General features: G+C 34.9%; 1 long non-coding RNA gene across 1 annotated transcript; it reads right to left on the reverse strand.

Annotated features, from left to right (window-relative positions):
* Positions 1-202: 202 nt before the first annotated feature.
* On the reverse strand, positions 203-26,311 carry LOC143227187 (uncharacterized). The gene is made up of 2 exons (XR_013014926.1): positions 25,954-26,311; positions 203-2,512 (listed from the first exon to the last, which is right to left on the reverse strand). It is a non-coding gene; the product is annotated as an uncharacterized LOC143227187 (long non-coding RNA).
* Between the last annotated feature and the right edge of the window lie 450 nt (positions 26,312-26,761).

The following is a 26,761-nucleotide window of genomic DNA, read 5'->3' on the forward strand; positions in this document are numbered from 1 at the left end:
ACCTCATCTGAACTTCTGGAACCACCATTGACATATTCTTTCATTGAGAGACTCTGCACAATAAACACCTTGAATGTTTCGTGTAGTTTCTGCTGCACTATTGCCTTTTTTTACTTATAAAGCATTATATGCCTAATGTGCTCCTTAGACACATCCATCTTCATAAGGGTTTATTTGATTAATGGTCTGAAAACGTGGAGTTGGGTTAGATTCTTTTATTAGTCTGAACATTTTTGTACATGCCCTACTACATACTTTAGACATTAAAGCCTTGTACAAAGACAGAAATGATGATGCATTTTCTATATTAAATTTTCGGACATTTCTTATGGGATATAAAAAATGCCTAATAAAAGTTCATATAATACTGATTTTATACATTTAGGCCATGGATAAGTTTAAAGCAGTAAAAGTTAAAATGCCTTTCTTAAGAGACTTACTACGTAAAGTATTAAACTATATGTATCCAAAACAAAATATCTTATATAAGAGATTAATCGACATGATTTGTATGGATTTTAATGTGCTTTATACATTTTATCATGTGTAATTTCAAAGTATCTATATACATGTAAATAATACTCTTGCGTTCGTCTATACGAACATTTTCTCGCAAGTTTTTCGATCAAACACTACAGATCTCATGTTGTTATAAAGGCCTTTGTCCGAGGAGTCCATATTGCATATGTTATATTTTCCAGTTACCTGTTCTCAGTTTAGTCAAACATTTAATACAACGAGTATGCTACATGATATCTTCGATTTCAACTTTAGTTATCGTTTTTTTTATTTCCAAAGTATGTCACACAAACAACACTCACACTGTGTGTAATTTCTTAACAAAATTAGTATTACACTAAATAAAATTACTATGGGCTTTCTTGACTTGTTTAGGTATAAAATATGCATGTCTGGTTCCTTCAAAACCATATGCTTATAATTTTGTGAATACACACTCGGACATTTCTACATATTCAACTAAGTTTGCTTTCATTACGACTTTACATTCGCTTCGCTTTGCAAGAATTTAGCTTTGATTTGTTTCATAGACTGATAATAAACACACTTTATCTTCTTTTTTCTTGAGAACAGATTTTATTATTTTTTATTATTTTCTTCATTTCAACTCATAAAACCGTGTCTTACTTTGAAGAGTCAAAACTTTTTCATACTGTACATACTATTACTATTATAAACACGTATAGTTTTATTAAATAAAGTTACGTCAACGTGAGTTAATTTGTCTAAGCAAAATGTCGGCAAGAAAGTGTAGATTAAATGCAGTGTGTGAAAATAAGGAAAAACAAATTCATGTATATCCTGCTTCAATAACTCGTCTTGAAATCAGTTGATCTTATCCTTGTTCTTATCACATATAGTCTTGGCCAGAATGTTTTCATATTTTCTAATTAGTAAGTCCATTATTATTAAGATCAAAAGCAAATACACTTTGTGCTATTAAACTGAGAAATGTATGTTACAGTAAACATCTACATGTGTAATTTGTATAATGATACAAGTTCTATGGACATCATGAACGATTTATTAGAACAACAAACAATTTCATAACACTCCAAAATCAAATTATTGTAAATAGCGTTTGTAACCTAAAAAGCACTTCATATTAAGCTTTTAGTACTTGGTTTGTCCTTCTCGTACTCTCAAAATCTCTGTAATGAAATGTAGCATGCTTTTGATATGGTTATTGATGTAATTCATCGTGATTTTGACCCAAGTTGGCACTAGAAGGCGTGGCAACTCCACTACAATAGTTAGTTTAGAGTCATGATTAGTCAATATTTTGGTTTCTTTCTTCTCAACAGTTCTTAATGGGATTACAATATAGAGGTTTCGCTGGTCATGGCAATCTTGTAACGTCCTTCTGGTACAGATAATCCTGTACAATATATGCACTGGGCAGTGGCATTGTCGTCCTGGAATGCAAAGTTATTGCCAAACCTTACCGCTCTAGTTATGACAAAAATATTGTTTTCATGTGATCCCTATAGTATGTGCCATTGCTGTTTCACTGAAAGATAAGAAGAACGATTTTTCTACCATGATGAATAGCTGCTCACACATGTACTGCTCCACCTCTATGTATTCCATGTAGGAAAAGCAGTCTTTCCTCACTCTTTCTTTAGGTAAACAACGAACAAAAATTCTACCATCAGCTTTAAAAGGCCAGAAATAGAACTCATCTGAAAATCTGACGTGTTTCCAGTGTTCTAACTGAAAGTTGGCTGCTATCTTGCATAAGTAATGCGGTGAGGACGGTAAAGTTGGTTAATATCGGTTTGCAGATAGTCATACTCTGTAAAATAACTTTGGTTTGTCAGTCTTATATCGCTAATCTTCTGTACATCCTGGAATGAACGTGTGCTCATACCATTCCTGTCGTACAGTGTTGCAAGACTTTTTTCAACCTTGACATGTTAATTTCATAAAAAGACTCTCATCTCGGGCAGTAGTTTTCGGCGTATACCACTAGACTTTCCTAGAACAATGGTGCCTGAAATTACCAAAAATACTACACCAAAGTTACATACTTTTATATAAAACAGGTATGTATGTGTGTTTTGTTCAAAATAACTTACAAGCTCAAAATAAAAACTCTTAAATATTCGTCCGATCATACTTTACCTTCTCTGTTACTACTCGAGGATTTAATACATAACTACTTCATGTATGTAGATAAGAACATCAATACAGAACAGTATATAAATATTTAGCACAAACTGTATTACCCTTTATGACGTTAGAAACTCATGATTTATGAGAAAATGTAGATGCTGTCTTCCCTTTTTCTCACAGTACATTTAGAGAGGGTTAACATGTTCAAGTTTTGTGTTTTGCAGTTCAGACGATATTGATTTTTTAGTAGCTGCGATGTCTAATGTACTCGTTTTTAACATTAAGTTACTGGAGCGTTTTAATGGTTTGCCTTTTAGAAATAAAATGTTTCATTATTTTTTCCTCATATTCAATTGAGTCAAATACTGATGTGCGCACTGCGAAACATTTCTTGATGAATATTTATTAGACATGCTTGCTAAACTTATTGGTAAGAGTTTGTGTGCTTGAAAACACCGCATAGACATAGTTTTACATGATAGTATAAAATTCATAAACAGTGTGTCTAAGATAACTATACAGAATAAACTTTGTAAGTCTTCAATTATAAACGAATATTGTTTAGCAACTATATCCTAAAAAATTCATAATCCTTGTTTCTTCCTGAAGTAAAGAAATATGAAATATACGACTTTTAAAACTTCAAGCATTGCTTGGTAATTACAATATTAAACTTACAATCTACCAATTGTTGGTTCGTGTACTTTCTTTGAACTTTATCTTCTTTTGAGTTGTGATGGTGTTGACTCTATCATTTCAAACACAGACAACCCTCGAGCAGCTTTGCGCAGAATTCAATAAATAAACAATTCTGAACAGCTAGGCACAATGTTTATTCACTTACTTAATCTTAGGTGAAGATTCCAGCTAAAAATGCACTGTATATGCTAATTCTTGATTTATTAGTATTACAAATTGAAAATCTCTAACATATTCTCGTGGCAGGACTATTTTTGCTGCGTATAAACCTATTTCAAATTAATTTTTGAAGCTGTCTGAAAATTTCACCGAATATCTGAGAATAATTCTTATTCCTCGGAATTTTTTTAGGTTCATTTAATTAAGGAAGAAAACAGTTTTTTGAATAAAGAGTTTGACTGAATTGAATAAAAGAACCTTTTTAAGGAATTGTTAAATGTCAAGAAATCACTTTCAATATCACATTATTCAGTAAGCCTTTAACTATTACATTTTTTTTCTTTGTTCATAATTAACTAAAAACCCTGAAATGTGAAAAATAACGCTATCAAGAAGTCAGAAAACCTCTAATTCCAAAAATCAAACAAATAGTTAACGAATCTTAAAGGGCTAAGCAGGAATATTTTTCCTTCATAAAGGTGTAAATATATGTTAATTTTTACCTGGTATTTCACATAAACTTCTAAAGAGAAAAACAAAAAGTCGAATTATTTTACTTTATGTCGTACAATCAAAACTGAGCTAGTGATTGCATATGTACAACTTGGGCCCAGTATGGCCAGGTGGTTAAGGAACTCGACTCGTAATCCGAGGGTCGCTGGTTCGAATACTCATTACACCAAACATGCTCGCCATTTCAGCCGTGGGAGCGTTATAATGTGACGGTCAATCCCACTATTCGTTGGTAAAAGAGTAGCCCAAGAGTTGGCGGTGGGTGGTGATTACTAGCTGCCTTCCCTCTAGTCTTACACTGCTCAATTAGGGAAGGATAGGGCATATAGCCCTCGTGTAGCTTTGCGCGAAATTCAAAACAAACAAACAAGAGGGTCACTCATCACTGACTTACAAAAATCAAACATTTAAAAAAAGCTTACAAGTTCAATCAGTCGTCTTTATATTTATTAAGTATTTCCTTGAGACTGATTTTCCTTTAGTAAGACTCCTGAAATAAACTCTTCAAAATTATCATTTTATTAACACCACAACATTCTATCACTAAAGTGAAATCGCGAGCATTAATTTTCGTTGTTACAATATGATTTTTAGTTCATAAACTCATGCAACTTTGTAGTTATATTAATGCGTTACGTTAATTGGTGAACACGTTAACGTTTTAATTTATCACAAATTTGTATTAATCAAACCAAGAAAATAAACTAAGTTTAGTAGTCTTTTTCTTCAATAAGAAAACCTTTACGTTTGATCAAAATATTATTAGCTTAGCTTTATACTTTAGTGCTAACATAAATTATGAGAAAATTGTAAAACAGCGAATATTGTATGAAATTTCATTATTTATTTTAAAGGTGATTTTACAAGTCAAAATATTATGATTAGTAAATAGTGATATGTGCATTCAAGCCATTCTTTTTTATTAAATTCGATGGTCCTGGACCTTTGTTTCTAACTGAATGATCAAACAGTAACATTTTCTTCAAAGTTAAGTACCCACCACTTTACCCATCTGTTGAATACATAGATACTGAATTCAAAATATTAGGCAAAAAGTTTGTGCTTATGATAATGTAGAGCTAATATTGTGTCTGAAGTTTTCACAATCGAGCTCAAAGATGGGACACATTATATCGATCGAACTTTTTTTATGTTTTCTTGTGGCAGTTTATAGAATTCTGTTTAACACTATTGGCAAACTAGTTGGTCTCTGGTATCACGCTATGTAACTTTGACATCACAAGTTATGTGATCTCGTGCAAATAACAACTGCTCTCTTTATTGTCTCAGGCAGCCAATTAGTTTTACGACATCATAATTCCCACGGTCACTATAAGCCAGTCAGCGTTGGATGGCATTGCTCGGTTAAAAACAAAGTTATATAACTACTCACCACGTCTTGGGATACTGTTGTAATGTTTCTTGTATGTTTACGTTTCTCTCTCTGAAGATTAACATCCAACTTCCCAGAATGATGGTCTTCACAGTCTAATATAGAGTCGAAACTTAAGCATTAAGCGTAAAGAATAAATGAAGGATATAAAACTGCGAGATGAGACGTTACTGTAGACTCTTAAAGATATCTTACACCATGTATAAAAATATCAGTAACCAATGGGAAATTTGAGATCCTACTAGATACTGTAAAGAAACACACAATGGCCTGGATCGGCCACCAAACAAGAGCTACAGGCTTGACTATCGTCATTCTACAAGGTTCAGTCGAAATAATTATCTTAGACAGACGGGAAATTAATTTTATTCTCTCATGCAACACTATGAATGTATGTATGTGCGGTAGTTTCGGGCACACTAATCCATACCGGGAGGTTTAGTAAGCCATTCTGATAACTATTACTCAGCAGGTAGTCCGATGTGGCTTTGCTATAAGAAAACACATACACAGACACTGATAAATAGTCGCCAAAAATGTATTTTCGAATTTGATTCGACTGCATTTAGAGAAATAATAAATAAACAATATTTACACCATACAAAATACGAAAATGCTACAAAATTCAGTGTACAAAACGAAACAATCGCAATTACACCTCTTGGAGTCTCATAGGTTACATCTTTTAGGACAGAGGTCAGTCTACAAATGTACAACATTAAAATCCTAAGTTAGATCCCAACGGTGGACATTGCACAGAGCCCAATATGTCTCTAAAACAAACAAAACCTCATGGGTAACATTCTAACACTATTAAACAGTAGCTAAAAGTATCAAGTTTTTATGATTGCAATATGCAAAATTTGAATATGCTCATTCTCTGTAAGTATGTTGTCATGTCATTGGCTATCTCCGCTAAAGAAAGACTGTATCCGGCATTTATACACATTCACATGGCATAAGAGATTCAAAAACCTTAAAGAAATTATAGATCTATGAGAAGTACCAGAATGAAACGACGCAAAACAATGTGTGTGTAGAACACAAGTTAAAGCTTGATTATCTAAACAATAAAGAATTTACAACTTCTTTAATGTTCGATTTTCTAAGCTAAAACGCTAGACACAACAAATATATTTCATGTCATACATTCCTCGTTCCCTTTATCTTGTGGTCATCCCTGTCTTTAGTTTAAATCATAAACCGCAAAACGTTTTAACCTGTCTTGAAAATGTCCCCCCTCGTGGCACAGCGGTATGTCTGCGTATTAACAACGCTATAAACCGGGTTTTGATACCCGTGTTGGGCAGAGCACAGATAACCCTTTGTGAAGCAAAATCTTCAAAATGAACAAGTACATAAAATCTTTCGACGAATTAAGCAATCGATAGCTTTTAATTAAGAAAGATTCATTGATACCTTAAGCATGTAAAAACAACTTTAATAGCAGTGCTTATATATATGTATGAAACAGCTCAACAGATTCTTACGTTTGTAAGCTACAATACTCCTTAAGTATCTACGCTCTATAGCTTGCCTTTAGTTTAGCAAACTTTTTTTCATCTTACATTTTATATTCATCAGTAAAATAATGCACCGTGTTACGTATTATAATTTATCCCGGACGAGTTTCCGATTTGTTATGTTACGAATGTTTACGTATTACTATTTCGAATAGCTGGAAATTTGAATTTAAAAGTCAATTAAATGTTAATATGTATCAAGTTTATGGTATTTGCCGACAAGACAAGATGGATACACACAATTTTCTTTTTTCAACACAAATATATTTTAATATACAAACATCAATACAATTTATAATAAAGGTTATCACTAATAGTTATTACAAACAATGGCATATTTACCAGAGTTTTACAAACTTATAAATAATACTGATCGACGATCCTGGTCCATTCAGAGCAAATTACTTCTGAGTTGATATTATCATACCTCACTTAAGCTAGCTGGTTCGGTTGGCCAAATGTCGCCTACAAGTTGACTTTTACCTATAAAGATATTTAATGTCCTCGTAGAAATACTACAATCAGAAATTAACTCACCGAACTTGAACAGTTTGTAATGTTCGAAATAAATAAACGTTCCTAGTCTAATTCTGTGGTTTTCGAGTTTAATAGGCGTTAATCACAATTATAGCTTCCGAGGCCTATAGCACATTACTCTAGCTATCCTATAATAATCTTTTTTTATGTCTAGCTTAGTTTCTTTTATACGAATCACTCGTGTTTCTTGAAGTTGAACAATGTTCTAACGCGTTTTCGAAAAACAAATACTGTTAATTGTTACTTTCAAGAATCTTCTACAAATTTCGAGAACAGGCGGGATTTGCACAATACATAGCTAATAATATATGTCGCATGACAAAAAGAAAACTATGCCGAAATAAACATATACCAGTAAATCCGGTACAACCATCATCATTTCCACTCTGGAATTCTACATGTGTTGCACATTGTATTCTCTAGGTAACAAATCTATCTTTGTTACTTAATGTACATAGAAGTCCTTCAGTTCTCTAGTTGAATGCTCTTACTTCTAGTTAAGAGAGTCTAAATCAACTACTTAATTATTTGTCTTTATTCTTCAACTGCGGAGTGTTTCTCCTGGGTAATGTACCCAGTTACGGCTTCCCAAAATACATTTCACATATGTTTTGTATAATATAGGCCTAGTTAAGTTAGACATTCAAAGAAAACATTTTCTTCGCTGTAATTTCGTACAGCAGAAAGTTAAGGAAGTAAAGAAATGTTTTAAAACTAGTAAAAATCATATAATATCAATCTTACATCTTATGACTCCGCATGGCCTGGTGGTTAGGGCGGCCGACTCATAACCTGAGAGTTGTGGGTTTGAATCTCTGTTACATCAAACATGCTCGTCCTGTCAGCAATCAGGGCATTATAATGTGACGATCAATCCCACTATATATTCATTGGGAAAAGAGTAGCCCAAGACTTGGCGGTGGGTTGTGTTAACTAAATGCCTTCTCTCTAGTTTTATACTGCTAAATTAAGGTCGGCTAGCACAAATAACCCTCGTGTAGCTTTGCGCAAAATTCGAAAAGCAAACAAACAATCTTACATATTCCAGTTTTTGTTTGTGACAATTAAAGTTCAGTACTTTACGTAATAATTCTTTTTACATAAAAGATTTTAACTTTTATCATTTGAAACGTATCCATGATTATTATAAGTTCATAAAAATCAGTATTTTATAAGCTCTCTATTTATTGTTTTTATTTCTTTTTGAATTTCGCCCAAAGCTACACGAGGGCTGTCTACAATAGTCGTCCCTAATATAGCAGTGTAAGACTAGAGGGAAGGCAGCTAGTCATCACCACCCATCGTCAACTTTGGGGATACTCTTTTACCATCGACAAGTATGGTTGACCATCACATTATAACGCACCTACGGCTGAAAGGGCGAGCATGTTTGGTGTCGATAGCGAGTTGAGTGTCTTAACCACCTGGCCCTCTATACATGGTAATTTTTGTATAAAAAGACCGTTTTCTAATTTGTTTTACATATTTTATATATGAAAATCGGCGTTTTGGCATTATGTATACATGTGCAGTAATTTTTAAAAAGTAGATAATGTTAGATGTTTTCTTTTTTCTTACACATTGATTCATTGTTGCACACATAAAATGATACTCATATTTCATATATACATAGGTATATCTTTTACATTTTGAAATTAAAGGTATCATGTATTACAAGTTGCCTCCTTGTGGCACAGCGATATGTCTGCACACTTACAACGTTAGAAACCAGGTTTCGATACTTTTATGGGTTGGGGGCCTCAAACGTTTTTATTCATATGAAGAGAAACTCAGTTATTGTTATTGTTTTGAATTAAGCACAAAGCCACACAATGGGCTATCTGTGCTCTGCCCACTACGAGTATCTAAACCCTGGTTTTTAGCGTTTTAAGTCCGCAGACATACCTCTGAGCCACTGGGAGGGCAGACAAGCTCAGGCTAAAAGAGTTTTGGAACCACTACTCTGTACCTTACATCTAATAACATCATCTGCCCTAACTGTGTATAACAGATAATCCATCTTGAAATGCAATTACAATTTTTCAGGTGGAATAAATTATTACTACAATACATCCCGTTATCAGCCAATATCAATCTAAATCTCTAAAAATAAGGGTCGTTCTCCCTTATGGTTACTGATTCTTTTCTAAACTGACCACCCGAACTATTCTAGCATATTGTGTGGACAATCTGTTGTGAACCACCACTTAATAACTCAGAAAATAAGGAATGATACTTTGTTTTAGTCATTGATTCCTTAATCAAATGACTCCCTGAACTATTTGTCTCGCAATTAATCCTAGCCACACTGATTAGAAAGCCAACATAAGTTTCTTGGCCAATTACCAACACTGTCAATTTGCTTATCTACTGTCATTTTCTCATGTAACTCATTCTGAGTTTTCAAATGTGTGCTTCCAGCAGTTTCCTACTCATCAGTGAGATCTAAATCTTATTTGATAATGCTTTTGACATTATAATCAACTTGCTAAGTCAGCCACAGCAACTGGAGCAATCAGCTTTATCTTGTTAACGCATTCCATACGTTTGTGTGTGTTATGCTACTGCTACTACAGATCATAAGCTACCTTATGAAATTGTAACCAATTCAGCCATAACTTATTTACATACTGTAAACATGTATCATAGCTTTACTCTGTCACCAAGCTCATATTATATTTTTGTTCTATTACTGTTTTATAACAACATCAATTTAACATAAAGCTGCTATTGACATGCAACTTTATATGCATCAGCTACTGTAGAATGCAGTCATTCCACTTACCAGCCTGGAAACTGTGGTGCATCTGAGGAAAGCCACATATAAGAACCATTAAAAGCTGTGCTTTTCATACAAACATTATGGATTTCAAAAAAATTCAGTCAGTAAGTTCTCAGTACCACAGTACATCACTGTGGTTCATAGTAGTCGCTCATCACAGTTTCTTCATTCAGTGTAAACAAACGGGAACGTATTTGTTTCACACGTGTATCATTTATTCAACCAAGCCTCTAGACTTAGACTGATATGATGAAGTCAACCCTGGATACAACTATGCGAATTGCTGGCTGTTAAAGTTGACTCCTTGATCCCTGTAGAACTGTTCAGGTGCTCTTGAGTCACGTTGTGCATTATTCAGCAACTGCATAATTGCCACATAATGAATGAGTATCAGCTCATTTGGTGAAGTAATCAGTATTGACTAATACATGTCAGTTACTCTTATCAGTCTCCAAAATAGGACCAAATATATCTAGAGTTATTCTCTGTAATAGATAAATATAACTCCTTATTTTCCTCACATGATAGGTTTCAGCTTTTCATGACACCTATGGAATAGTGTCTACACCAGCCTCCAACATCTTTATAGAAATCGTAACAGGAAACATTTCCATGTTTACAGAATCATGAGATACTTTATAGTACACTTCAGTTCCTGTGTTGTGGAAAGCTCATGATACATCATAACTTAGAAACCTGGAAGGGTCAGTATACGAATCAGTGGTCTAACTATTGTATCTTAATGACTCATACCAACAGTACAAAACACCATTCCGCACTCGTAACTAACCATGCAAGTGTCAAATATTATATGTAAATATCATTTTTGCCTACTTGTAAAAGTCACACTAGATCTTGTTACACTTGGACCTTTCAATTACTCTTACTGAAATTTCTGTTTAATAATTCATGTTTCTCAATCTGACATTATTTCTGCAATAGCTTTTATCATTGCACAGCATCCAAGTATGTTCTTACTAGTTGCCCAAATAACTCATGCTACTAACAGAAGAAGAAAAAAGTAAAATAAAGCACAATAACCTTCCGAATTAGCTATTTTAGAGACACATAGTCGACTCAGATAGCGAACATACAATATCGTACAAGCAATGGTTGTAATATAATATTTGACGAATACTACAACAGCTAGCTATTCCTTCTTATTAACATTCAACAGATGATGGGGTAAATTATACATATGAGATTACACAATCCATGATATTATAAATGTATAACAGTACTGAGCTCCACTATCAGTGCTGCTCAGAAGTAATGGACAGTTTTGAATCAAACAATCCAACACCTGTGCTACGACCAAAACAAGCTTTAAGAAATGGAATATTTACTGATGTTCTTAGATCTACCCAAAGTGTGCAACTTTTTCTAAAAAAAATGGCTATAGACTGTCGATAATATGGCTCAAAGGCTAAAAATCTGTAGAAAGCTAGTACTTTTCCTTGATATTAAAACTGTAATCCTCACCTACTATGTTACCAACAAATTCCACTTTCAAGTGTATTAATAATTTTAAACCAATATCTTCGACAAAATTAAATGCTAAATGCAGGCTCTTTATAACCCAAAACTTAAAGCTATCCAAATATATGAGACATGTTTCCTCTTTGCAGTCGAACCGTCGTGCTTACGACGAAGAAAGATTTGAGACAACCAGTAAGTAGGTGGGTAGATGTTTTTCTCATAGAAAAGCCACATCGGGCTATCTGCTGAGTCCACCGAGTAAGTAGGTGGAATTCTATTTTACGTTTTTCATTTGAGAAATTAGGCTCTTTGTTAAATAAGTAAAATCGTAAAAACTGAAACTTGTAGAAATCGAATAGCAAGCCCACAAAAATTTACTGGTTATTCAATACTTAGAAGAATAATCTAAAAGTTAAACAAAGATCAAAATAAAAAAGAAACATCGATATGGCTCACAAATTCATTTCTCAAATATAATCTTATAAATGCACAAAATGATTTAAAGATTATTACACTGATTGTCACAAAATCATTCCGTGTTAGTAAAATAAACGCTTAGAAATTCTTTCCATTTTTATATAACACTGCTTCCTCAGTAACCGCCAAGACCGATTAGTAATAGAAAGATCCAGAAGAAAATCAGGAGCTAACACGCATGTACGCTCGACAACAAATGTAACTTGACTTTCAACACTCGAATGAAATCGAAAACAAGTTAAAAGAAATTAGCAAATTTCAACAAACCCTTTTGTTATGTTTTTTGGAATTTCGCACAAAGCTACTCGAGGGCTATCTGTGCTAGCCGTCCCTAATTTAGCAGTGTAAGACTAGAGGGAAGGCAGCTAGTCATCACCACCCACCGCCAACTCTTGGGCTACTTTTTTACCAACGAAAAGTGGGATTGATCGTAACAGTATAACGCCCCCACGGCTGGGAGGGCGAGCATGTTTTAGCGCGACGCGGGCACGAACCCGCGACTCTCGATTTACGAGTCGCGCGCCTTACGCGCTTGGCCATGCCGTGCCTTCAACAAACCACTCAATCATTCGGAAAACATTCGATGTAAAATAATAAGCACATTTTTAGCATTTCTGACACAGAATCTCACTTCTGCTCACCATCCTTAATGTTTTAGTGGATAAACTGAAAACGTATTTGACATTTGAAAATAAAATTAATAATACTTCGACTTGATACTGAACGAGCAGAGTAGAACCTATTCACTGAAGCTAACTTATTTTAAATTAAATATTACATTTTTCATATCATGTTATTAATCTAAATACGTAACATTCTTTAATGGGTGTTGTTTAAAAATTGATCGCAAACTTTGCATGTAATGCACATAAAATGCATCAATCAGTATTTTCACTTTTTAAGTGAAACTTTTGGTTTTATTGTCATTTCCTTTTGCTAAGTCTATTGATTCTTTTGACAAGACGATGAACGCAATCTGTCGATAGATCAACATATCTTTATTTCTACAAAATATGAAGATTTATATAATGGTGTAACCTTCAAATTCCTAATATTGGTGATTTGCAATAATTTTGTTTGTTTGTTTTTGAATTTCGCGCAAAGTTACACGGGGTCTATCTGTGTTAGCCGTCCCTAATTTAGCAGTGTAAGACAGTTAGTCATCACTACCAACCGCCAACTCTTGTGCTATTCTTTTGCCAACGAATCGTGGAATTGACCACACATTATAACACCCCCAAGGCTGAAAGGGCGAAGATGTTTGGTGCGACGGGATTCCGAACCTCCGACCCTCAGACTACAAGTCGAACGCGCTACCCACCTGGCCATGCCAGCCCTTTGCAATAAGGACCATTGTTTTTGGTAATTATGCACATATTTGTTAGTTGTATTGTTAAACATAGTCACTTCGAATAACCTTCATTTTCTTACTTAAGAAATTTTATGAATTCAAAATGCTTCTTGTATAAACGTAAATAAAAATCAACAAAAACTAATTGCTTATAGAGAAAACAAGGTTTATCGAAATTTTGGTTAAAAACATTAATCTGGTTTCATCGGTTAATTGGGAGCACTGGTTTCAAGGCAGTGAAAGCAGCCATTGAAGCTGCAAAACTATTCTTTAAACTATATGTCAGCTTAAATCTTTCACGGAAATTAATTTTAGAATAACTATTGCTAGTAAAGATACTTTTCCTGTGTCACCTATCAGACATTCCTCCATCATGTTTATCATCCCACACGGTCCAGCATGGCCAGGTTGTTAAGGCACTCGACTCCTAATCTGAGGGTCACGGTTTCGAATCCCCGTCACACCAAACATGCTCGCCCTTTCAGCCGTGGGGGCTTTATAATGTGATGGTCAATCCCACTATTCGGCGGTGGATGGTGATGACGAGCTGCCTTCCCTCTAGTCTTACACGGCTAATTTAGAGACGGCTAGCGCAAATAGCCTTCGTGTAGTTTTGCGTAAAAGTCTAAACAAACAATTATCATCTCATCACTGACAAATAATCAACTCTTGTACATTAGAAATGTTGCTCTTGATTGTGTACACTTTGCAGAAAACCAAGATAAAGGTGTGGTTTAAAATTTTGTAAATACTGTATGCCCGTGTTTAAATATATGTGTATATTATAAGTATAAATCTAGTCTTTAGAAAATACGAGAGTTACGAGAAAATATCTTCTTTTCGATCTTGTATGAAATACGATGTCTGTTCAAAACATACGCGGACTGTTTGAATTGCGCGGCTCCAGTTGGTTCCAGGGGAATCCGCTTGGTGTCGCTAGGTTCGCACAGATCAGCTGATTACGATGCCATTTCTCGATTGCAGATATATTCATTTGTGTATTAGCTACGCGGGTTTAAGTGAAGTGCGATTTTTTCGTTTGGCGGATTTCAGAACGAATGACCTGAAGGAGCAATGACTTGGTGTGAAATTTTGTGTTAAACTTGGAAACTCTGCGACTGAAACTTTTGCTATGCTTAACACGGCTTACGGTGATATTGCTATGAAGCGTACGGCATGTTTCAAGTGGCATGAACGTTTTAAGGATGGTCGACAGTCCATTGAAGATGATGAGCGTCCTGGACGTCCTTCCACGTCAACTGACGACCCACACGTCGACAAAATCAACAACCTGGCGCGGGCAAATCGACGTCTGACTGTCAGGGAGCTTGCTGAAGAGTGTGGGATATCAGTTGGATCTTGTTACGAGATTTTGACCGAAAAATTGACGATTCACCGCGTTGCTGCGAAATTTGTTCCTCAGAACTCGTGAGTTTTTGGCCAAACACTCGATCACTGTTCGTCCCCACCACCCCTACTCACCTGACCTTGCTCCTTGCGATTTTTCTTGTTCCCCAAACTCAAAAGACCCTTTAAAGGAAGAAGATTTGAGACGATTCCCGAGATTAAGGCAAATGCGACGAAGGAGCTGGAGGACATTACAAAAGAAGCGTACCAGGACTGTTTCAACAAGTGGAAACACCGTTGGGATAAGTGTGTGCCTTGGGGAGGAGAATACTTTGAAGGGGTCCCAGACCTGTAACTTCTAAATAAAGTACATTTTGTTTTATGACGTCAGTCCGCGTATTTTTTGAACAGCCCTCGTAATAATTCAATAACAATAATATTTTTAACTGAACATCAACTATCTTGAACGAGCTTGATCACCTATAGTATATATATATATGTGTGTGTGTGTGTGTGTGTGACCTTACCAACTGAGGCCTTGAATGTTCCACAAACAAGGAGACGCAACTATGTAACAATACATTAATAGCGTGTAAAAAACTGGTTTCGAAAATGATGATGTCAACAATACTACAACAATTGAACTACACGCACAATGTACGACTCTTACCAAGTTTCGTAACAAAATTTGTCATAACTATCGCATTTAAAAAATCAACTTTTAATACTATTGTTACGAAAACTAAATAATCATTAAATATTAGACAACTAAATAAACTAAATAAAACTATTAAGATAAAACGTCTGGTATATCCGATAATGTGATAGTTTTGGGTCACATATTTTGAAATGTTAATAATTTAATTTACATTGTAGAATGCTTATATGTCTTTGACATATAAACTTACATACCTTTATATGAATACAATTTCAGAAACTATGTTTTTTACACAATAAATTGTGTTTAAATACTCTTTCATTTGCGTATATATCACCATCAAAAATATAAACGAGCACATTTATTACATGTATTATATCAGTTGAGTGTGAAATGTGAGGGGGAGAAGATAGTACCACTAGGGGTTTGTTTTGTTTGTTTGTTTTTTGAATTTCGCGCAAAGCTACTCGAGGTCTATCTGCGCTAGCCGTCCCTAATTTAGCAGTGTAAGACTAGAGGGAAGGCAGCTAGTCATCACCACCCACCGCCAACTCTTGGGCTACTCTTTTACCAACGAATAGTGGGATTGATGGTCACTTTATAACGCCCCCACGGCTGAAAGAGCGAGCATGTTTGGTGCGACCGGAATCCGAACCCGCGACCCTCGGATTACGAGTCGAACTCCTTAAGACGCTTGTCCATACCGGGCTCTCCACTAGGGGTTCTGTACTTATTGCTTGCAGATAGAATTCTTGCCATCGTCTTTCTAACTTATAAATTAACAATTCTATTTTCTGTGATTTTGAATTTATTGAATAGGATAAATTTTCCGTCCCCCCCGATGATCAACAGTCTTTTTAGTCTATGCATAAAAAGTAGCCATAATTGCAGACTTTTTCAAATGATAATTTGTTAAAACTTAAAACAAGCTTTAGGTTGGTCCTTTCATTCAGAATGTATTAAACATACGTTATCTTTAATATGATTTCAATGTATAAAAAACAGTGCATTAACTATAATCAGAGCATATTTTTAAAACATCAACAGGGGACGCTATTTGTAAACAATACACTCTGCCCTCTGTCGAGAAACAATCATTTATGTACACATTGAACAGGCTTACAAATGTTCTGGAGAACTACCGCAAGAGGTTGGCTTAAAAAAGACTACTTATTAATAAAGATTATTTGGTTTCACTTGGCTTGTCAGATGTGTTCCTTCTAAATTCAAGAAATTTACTAACAGGAAGCCGTGTGGTTAGTCTTAGGTATAAATATTTCTGTTACCAAACTATCAGATCATCCCATAAGTAATGTCCAAAAATTTGATACAGAAAGTGCATCATCATTTCTGTCTTTATAGAAGGCCTAAATGACTAAAATGTATAGTAAAATGTGTATAACAATTTTCAGACAAATAAAAGAAACTAGTCCAACTCCACTTTTTCAGATATTAATCAAATAAACCCTTATGAAGATGGATGTGTGAGGAGCACATTAGGCATATAATGCTTTATAAGTAAAAAAGGCCATAGTGCAGCAGAAACTACACGAAACCTTCAAGGTGTTTATGGTGCAGAGTCTCTCAATGAAAGAAAACGTCGGAGGTGGTTTCAGAAGTTGAGATCAGGTGACTGCAGCTTAAGCGATGCGCCACGTTCAGGTCGTCCTGTTGAATTTAATGATTATTTGCTGCTAGCTGCACTTGATGAATATTGTGCTGTAACAGTTGAAGAACCATCACAGAAGCTTAATTCAACCCATTCAACAGTTCACCGTCATTTGAAACAGCTTGGAAAAGTGTTAAAACTTGGAAAGTGGGTCCTTCATGATTTGACAGAAGCCAACCTTAGAACAAGAGTAGACATTTCCACTTCTCTGCACCCTCGTAAACGTAACTCACCTTTTTTGGACAGGTTAGTGACTGAAGATGAGAATTGATATTTTATAAAAATGTTAAACGCCGCAGTCAATGGCTCAGTGCAGGCAACCTGGATAAAGCACAGCTCAAAAATGGACCTTCACTCTAGGAAAGTCTTACTGAGCGTTTGGTGGGATATTGTTGGTGTGATCCACTTTAAGTTGCTGCCACTCAAAGTAATGATTGCATCAGACTTCTATTGTTAACAGTCAGAGCGCTTGAATGTTGCACTGAAAGAAAAGAAGCCTGTTTTGATCAGTCGTAAAGGTGTTGTGTTACACCAGGATAATGCACGGCCCCATACAACAAGGATCACATCTGCAAAGATTGAAGAGCGAGACTAAGGAACACTTCCACATCCTCCTTACTTTCCAGACCATCTGATTATTATCTATTCCGAAGTTAGCAGAACTATATTGATCGAAAAGAGCTTGGAACACATGAAACTGTCAACACTACCCTCTTTTCCTCCACACCACAAGAAATGACATTCAGAAGCTTGTGAATTGTTTGGAACACATGAAACTGTCAACACTACCCTCTTTTCCTCCACACCACAAGAAGTGACATTCAGAAGCTTGTGAATTGTTGGAAGGAAGTAATTAATAATAATGGAACATGCATTAGTGATTAAGTAACATTAAAAGTGTTAGAAATACTTACCCTTTTTCTGAACCTAAAATCGGTCATTACTTAAGGGATATTTTAGCTTTTCAACGATGATTGGATACATCTTTAATAAAAGGAAGTATACAGAAGTAATTCGATTGAAATAAGACGTCATATTATTTCAGGTCATACGGCTATGTAGGTTTTAATTACTACTGTTCGCTGACTCGCATGATTTATAATACAGATTTTCAAGCCTAAGTGACGAGTTTCATAACGAAATAAATAAGTCTGTTCTATGAAGATTATAACTAATACTTTGTTTATGATCTGGATAGAAGTTGCCTTCGTTTCTATTTGGATTTAAACTTTGATTATTAAAAAATGTTGAGTTTTTATACCAGTTTCGCCCACATTTGTAATCGTATATTCATGTTCAACATGAGTGCTAAGTCCTTAACTTCATTATTTTTGAGTTGATGAAACTTAAAGTTACGATTAAAACAGAGGTGTTTCTTGTAAAACCAAATCAACAAAAGGAATTTGCTTCTCGTTTAAAGCGCAACATATACACACACACAAATGATACAAAAACATCTTCAGTTATTATTATAAATTCTATTATAAATAACGTTATAAATGTTTCTTTTGTTTTGTTAAGTGTGTTCGTTTGGATTATTCGATTTAAAAAAAAGAAAAAATCCTGTCTTCTTAATGATAATAAAAGCGTTTTATTACGACGTCTACGAGTTTTAAATTAGTATGCATGTATGGTTTTTAGTTTTTCACGAAGCTACAAATGAGCTATCTAATTAGTAATGATGGGCTAGAGAGAAAATAGCTAGTCAAAACCACCCACCACCAACTCTTGTTGTGAGATTGGTCGTCACTTATATCACCTCCACTGTGAGCATGCTCAGTGATAGGAATTCGAACTCATGATCCATGGATTGTAATTTAAGCCCCCTAAACACCAGACCATGCCAGGCACATGTACGTTTGTGTATTGCGAAAGCCCTGTCTGTTCTGTAAATTGATAAAAAATTATCTAGTGTAAGAGTCAACAGTGTATGTTTTACGAAAGCACTATTGTATCTTTGAATGTTGTTACCAATGAATTTTCGATAATCTTCCTTAATAAGTATAAAAGCTAGCTATCGCAACACGAGGAGAATTTGTTTGTTGTTGAATTTTGCATAAAGCTATCTGATTTAGAACTAAATAATTTATTAATGGTCCAGGTGCATTACAAACAAAGTATTTCTGAATACTTTTGATAGTGTTACAGTTCGCTTAAGCTACCTAGAATTTTTTCTTGGCTGGCCTGATCGCTTGCAAGCTAACTTTTTACCGATGAAGATATTTAATGTCTTTCTCGAAATACTAACGTCCCAAATTAATTTATTGAAGTTGAACGGTTGCAATGTTTGAAATCTATGAACCTTCCTGGTCAAATTCTGAGGTTTTCAGATTAATAAGCGTTAATTACAATTACAGCTCCCAAAGATTGTCGCATACTTACTGTAGCTAACTTACAATATTCTATTGTTTTTCCTCGTGTAGGCCCGGCATGGCCAAGCGTGTTAAGGCGTGCGACTCGTAATCTGAGGGTCGCGGGTTCGCATCCCCGTCTCGCCAAACATGCTCGCCCTTTCAGCCGTGGGGGCGTTATAATGTGACGGTCAATCCCACTATTCGTTGGTAAAAGAGTAGCCCAAGAGTTGGCGATGGGTGGTGATGACTAGTTGCCTTCCCTCTAGTCTTACACTGCTAAATTAGGGACGGCTAGCACAAATAGCCCTCGAGTAGCTTTGTGCGAAATTCAAAACAAACTAAATCAGATAGAAGACTCACTCTTTGTTTCTCAGAACGGCTGGTATGGGTATGAACACTTTCATTGATAAGGAGAGTACAACGTTTCAACGTTCCTAGGTCATTTTCAAGTTAAGAAACAGAGAGTTTGAATGTAACCGTTGCCGAACACGTCTTAAGGACGAGAGTATAAACGGGTACGGGATTATAGAGGGTGTTGCAAGTGGATGTTAGATTATCAACTAGTATAGGTATAAAGGTGTTCTTTTGAAAAACAAATATTGGTTTAATTTTGGTTTTAGTTGCTGTATAAATAGGGCTTCTTTGATTTTGCGTTTGTTTATATCTGTTTCCATACTTAATATCTGAGTGTTTTCTATGGTTATGTTGTATTTATTTAACTTGCAGTGTTCAAAACGTGTGAAGGTGTTTTTTGTTGTTGTTTTTTGTTCTTTGAATCTAGTTTCCATTTTTCTGGTTGTTTCTCCAATGTAGAAGTTGTTGCATTGTATTTATAAATTATGTGGGTGTTATGTTTGTCAGTGTAGTTTTTACATAGTACGGACTTTAGTTTTGTACCTGTTTTTTGAATAAATTTGGTGTTTATTGGAATGTTGTATTTTGTCACAAGTTTTTTTCCAAATGTTGGTTATTTTTTCGCTAATGTCGGAACACATGGTATGCAGCAGTGTTGTATTTTTTCGTATCATGGGATTTATTGTTGTTGGTCCAGGTGCGTGCGTATAATTATACCATCATCATACCTGTACCAGTATAGTGATGGGTGTAAGTCTGAATTGATCGCTTGTGATTCAATCTGTGTCATAAAAATGTTGGCTAGAACTGGTGACACGGGAGTTTTCATACTTAGACCATTTATTTGTAGATAGCTTTGGCTATTGAACTAAAAGTTAGTTTTGGTGGCAGTAAATTCTATAAGAGTTGCTCACTGGTTACTTGGGATGTGTATCAATGGGTTTGGGTCTTGGATACAAAGATCTAAAGCTATCTTGCAGGCTTATGTAGTTGAGACCTCTGTAAAGAGGAAGATTATATCAAAGCTGGCCATTAAGGTTTTATGATTTAGTTGATTAAGAATATATTTAAAGTTAAAAGAGTCTTTGAAAAAGGGGCCGTCTGATGTTACATATTTAGAAAAAGCCCACGTTATGTATTTACCGAGGTTATAGTTAAATAATTCATAGACCGACATTATGCCGCGTAGTGGACAGTCAGATTTGGGAGGTTTGGGGGTACCGTGTAATTGTGGTGTGCGTGAGTCGGTCTTTCGTATGTAAAAATAAATGTTTTCTGAAATTGTGTTGTTTTTCTCATTTGTAGTACTATTTTGTTTAATTGGTTTTCATGTGTTTTTGTTGAATTTGTGTTTAGTAGTTTAAATGTTTGTATCTGACAAGATGTTTTTCATTTTTTGAATGTATTCATCTGTGTTCATTATAACTACAGCATTGCCTTTATTTGCTTTTAGAATTTTGATGTTGTTGTCTTGTTTTAAATGTTTAGAGAATTAATATCTTTTTATGTGAGGTTATTTTATCGATTTATTTTCTGTGAAATTATATTGATAGATTTATGTGAAAAGTATTTGAAAAAGTTGTTTAAGATACTGTTTTGAAGTGTTTCAGGGAAATAGATATTTTCAGTTCTATCTGGAAAGATAGGTTGATGGTTATCAGTGGAATTGTTGTCGAAGTTGTCTTCTTTCTGGTGCTTGTTTTCCCTTGTTTTGTTGGTGTTTTCAGTTTGTGTTGAGTGGATCACCAGTCTTCTAGCTAGGTCTTCCAGGCAAGCCTTCATTTCGATAGATGGAATATTTCTAGGTGTTACTGCAAAGTTGAGTCCTTTGTTAAGTAGATGTATTTCTTCACTGCTTAATTTTCGGTCGGATCTGTTAATTAAGAGGTTTGCTGGTGGTTCGTCATGTTGGCGTATTTTTTGTTGTTGACACCTTAGTTTATCTAGTTTCTTGTTGTGGTGGACCTTCTTTTCCTTGTCGTTCTTACCATTGAGTTGATTGATGTCGCGTTGTATAAGTCCATAAATTTATGGTTGAATGCAGGAGGCCAGTTGATTAATGTTTTGTTTATGTAGGTCATTCAGTTCTTTCTATTTCGAGTTTAACATGGCTTTTAGTTGGGGTTTTTTTCTGTAAATTATGGATAATGTTTGTATACTGGGTAAAATTCTTTGATAGTTTTATCTTCAGAAAATTAGGGATTAGTTTATTTAGTTCTGCACCGTTGAATGAAATAAATGTCATTTCTTACTGATGATTTTTTTATCATGTTTCTTAGTTTCGTTAGAATTGCACGAGCGTGTACGGTTAATAATGGCATAATGTAGGTGAGTTCAGGCATAATGATGTTTAAACAGATAACACTGTACACAAAAACCCCAAACCTCACAAACCTGGCTGTCCACTACGACTCATAATGTCGGCCTATAAATCATTTAACTAAAGCATCGGTAAATACATAACGTGAGCATTTTCTAAATATGTAACATCAGCCGGCTCCTTTTTCAAAGACTCTTTTAACTTTAAATATATTCTTAATGAGCTAAGTCATAAAACCTTAATGGCCAGTTTTGATGTAATCTTCCTCTTTACAGAGGTCTCAACTACATAAGCCTGCAAGATGGCTTTAGAATTTTATATCCAAGACCCCAACCCACTGATACGCATCCTCAGCAACCAGTGAGCAACTCTTATAGAATTTACTGCCACCAAAACTAACTTTTAGTTCAATAGCCAAAGCTATCTACAAATAAATGGTCTAAGTATGAAAAATACCGTGTCACCAGTTCTAGCCAACATTTTTATGACACAGATTGAATCACAAGCGATCAATTCAGACTTACACCCACCACTATACTGGTACAGGTGTGTTGATGATATAATTGCTAGATTTACAGCTACGGAACACACACTTAGATTTTTCAGTCTCGTTAAATCGATACACCCCAACAACAAGTTCACCTGTGAACAGGTATAAACTAACCAAATAGCATTTACTAACCTCAGAATCACTAGAAATTTAAAACAGATATCCACAGAAAAATCACCCATACTGGGACTCAGCACATGAAACAAAACAAAAACTCAACATATTACGAAACCAAATGAACACAACCACAAAACTATGTTCACCTGATAAAATTAACGATGAAATCAACAAAATAAAACAACACTTCATTAACATCAACAAATTTCCTCAAAACATCGTGGAAAAAATTATACCAACACACCTAGACCAACAACAATAAATCCCAAGATACAATAAACTACAACACCTCATACTGCTGCATACCAATGTTCCGACATCAGCGGAAAAATAATCAACATTTATAAAAAACTTATAACAAAACACAACATTCCAGTAAACACCAAATTTATTCAAAAACCGCGTACAAAACAAAAGTCCGTACTATGTCTTTTCTTATAGCAAAGCCACATCGGGCTATCTGCTGAGCCCACCGAGGGGAATCGAAACCCTGATTTTAACGTTGTAAATCCGGAAACATACCGCTGTACTAGCGGGGGGCTCCATACTATTTAAATACTACATTAACAAACACAACACCCACATAATTTATAAAATACAATGCAACAACTGCCACGACTTATACATTGGAGAAACAAGCAGAAAAGTGGAAACAAGATTCAGAGAACAAAAAAAAACAAAAAACACCTTCACACGTTTTGAACACTGCAAGTTAAATAAATACAACATAACCATAGAAAACACCCAGATATTAAGTATAGAAACAAATATAAACAAACGCAAAATCAAAGAAGCCTTACTTATACAGCAACTAAAACCAAAATTAAACCAATTTAAAAGAACACCTTTATGCCTACACCAATTAATAACCTAACATCCACCTATAACACCCCCTCCGTACCCGTTTATACTCTCGTCCTTAAGACGTGTTCGGCAACTGTCACATTCAAACTCTCTGTTTCTTAACCTGAAAATGACCTAGGAAGGTTGAAACGTTATTCTCTCCTTTCCAATAAAAGTGTTCATATCCATACCAGCCGTTCTGAGATATATTTTTATTTCAAGTGGGTGTCTCGTCATCAAGAAGACTCAGTTTAGTTGTGTAAGCTTGTACAATTCTTATATATTCCCCAGTCTTTGCAATAACATTATTATAAATTAGATTGTTGTTTATATATTCAAATACATTTGTATTAAGAAAGAAAAATTGTGTGTTTCAATCTTGTTGACAAATATCTTATATTTAACACATATCGACATTTAATTAACTTATAATTTAAAGTTTTCGGCTATTTGAAATCTTAATGGTTAGTGTAAGCAACATAATAAAATCGGAGGCTCCTCCTAGATTATGATAAGCAAAAATAATTTCCCATAATTTTGTATTGATAGACTGAAAGAGAAGTAATTACTACTCATCTCTAAATTATTCATGCATGACTAAACCACGGAGCGAAATTTTGCCACAACAGGACGCAAACTTAGAACTATTGATTTCAAATGCCAAGTACGATGACCATTAGGCCACCTCCAACCTTTAAGTAAACACTCACTCGTGTATAATACAAGGAATATTCTGGATTATCATTTGACTGTATTCAGATTCAATAAACAGATTTCTCATAACGTTTAAATATACATTATTTTAAAAGCTGTTAATATCACTGCAATATGCAGATGTTAAAGCTAATTCAGACCACGAAATTTCTTATTAAAAATTATATACATATACTTCAAAAACTGTAAACGTTTTCACTCATCACACACATACCACTTTCACAAAAATTGAAAAAGAGTCCATTTTAACAAACGTATTTTTTTTCCGTTAAAAAAAATACAATCTAGAAGTTACTTCTGCAATGAATGCAAACACACCAGTTTGTATGTATATTTTCTGAAGAAACATAAACTTAATTTTCATGATTCCAAACCTTAGGCGTGAGTGGACATGATGGAGAAACATTCATTTAAATAGCAGCTTGTTAACTGTTGTCACCTTGTTAAAATTTGAATTTTTTACTAATTTTTTAGTCTAAGACGAATGTATTGGATCTTCCATAGTAGCTGATGTTTAAACATAAGAACAGAAAGCAGAAACAAATTAGCTTGTTTGTTTTGGTTTTGAATTTCGCACAAAGCTACTCGAGGGCTATCTGTGCTAGCCGTCCCTAATTTAGCAGTGTAAGACTAGAGAAAAGGCAGCTAGTCATCACCACCAACCGCCAACTCTTGGGCTACTCTTTTACCAACGAATAGTGGAATTGACTGTCACATTATAACGCCCCCACGGCTGAAAGGGCGAGCATGTTTGACGCGACTGGGATGCGAACCCGCGACCCTCAGATTACGAGTCGCACGCCTTAACACGCTTGGCCATGCCAGGCCAACAAATTAGCACAAAATGTATATCGAATCCTAAGTACATTATTTAATAGGGAGTCCCATTTAAAGTTAAACGTTGATGAGTTTTCAATGAGTTTTAACTTTTGTTTCCAGGGACTTAGAAAATATGCTGTTGTAGCTAGTGCAGTAGGCAGGTAGTCCAGTTTTAAACTCTAACACAAAAAGCTTATGATATATAAGATTTTAAATCCCATCCCCCGCAGAAATAGTATCATATTTGTTGACGAAGGGTTTTGAAAAACATTATTGACAATTTATTGTAAATAACAACACAGATAGTTAGAATGTACTTAGCACAAGCAAAACAAGTATAATCAAATAGAATGCAATCAATTTTACTCAATGAAATCAAATCAAATACACTTAACAGAAAATCACATATTTTTCAGCGCAAAAAAAGGTAACAATATCTTCGAAATGCCTAAACTTCAGCATTCCAGATATATCTATAAGTAGTTAAGGTTTAAAACTCTTTTGAGAACGATGTGGAGCGTTTATCATTCTGTTAGCTTTGTTACTGTTTTAGTTCGTTGAGTGACATTTTTTATACCTCACTGAAAACTTTGTATTATATGAATCATTACAAAACATTTTGTTTTTTCTTTGAAAAATAATATCTGTATCCTAGTCTTACCTGACTTGCTAGTAATTGAACTGTGTGGTAGCTTTACAGCGAGGTCAGCAATTTAGATAATGCATTATACTGATTTATCGAATATAGTGGAAAATTACAAAATAGCGCAGTGAACTATAAATAAAACTTTGCAGGCTGAGATGCCTCACGTGACAAACAGCCGTGTCGCGTGGCGTTGGTGAGGTACTGGGCATCTCCATGACAACTACAGCCTTGTGTCTTCTCTCGACCAAGACGACTCCTGTTTTCCAAATCCTGAACTGTCTTTCTACAGAGTGAAGTTGACAGGTGTACCTTCAGCTGCCGTATTTTTGTTAGCGTAGCCGGAACAGTGAAGTTTATATCTTCTGACGTTCTCTTACGTCTATAAAATATTGTATTAATGTTCCTTAGAATCAAAGACACTCAACGTTTATAACATTAAGAAAAAAAAATGTTGATGTAAGTTTGCGAAAACAAAAACAAAAAACACTACGGCTTCTGTGATGAACCAGAAAAAAAAACCTGTGTGAGAAATAGCTCAACTGGCATTAGTTTCATAGTATGGTACTAAGCCCTGTAATAAAAGACTCACAGCTACCATTAGTTTTTGAGTAAGGTTCTAAATACTGGCCCCTAGCTAGTACAGCGGTATGTCTCCCGATTACACCGCTATAATCACGGGTTCGATTCCTATCGGTGGGCTGAGCAGATAGCCCGATGTGGCTTTGCTATAAAAAAACACAAACACGCACTCTAAATACTGTAAGGCTCAGAGTTACCATTAGTTTCTGAGTAAGGTACTAAATACTTTAATAAAAGACTCATT

Source organism: Tachypleus tridentatus, chromosome 9 (assembly GCF_004210375.1).
Source record: "Tachypleus tridentatus isolate NWPU-2018 chromosome 9, ASM421037v1, whole genome shotgun sequence".
NCBI lineage: Eukaryota > Metazoa > Arthropoda > Merostomata > Xiphosura > Limulidae > Tachypleus > Tachypleus tridentatus.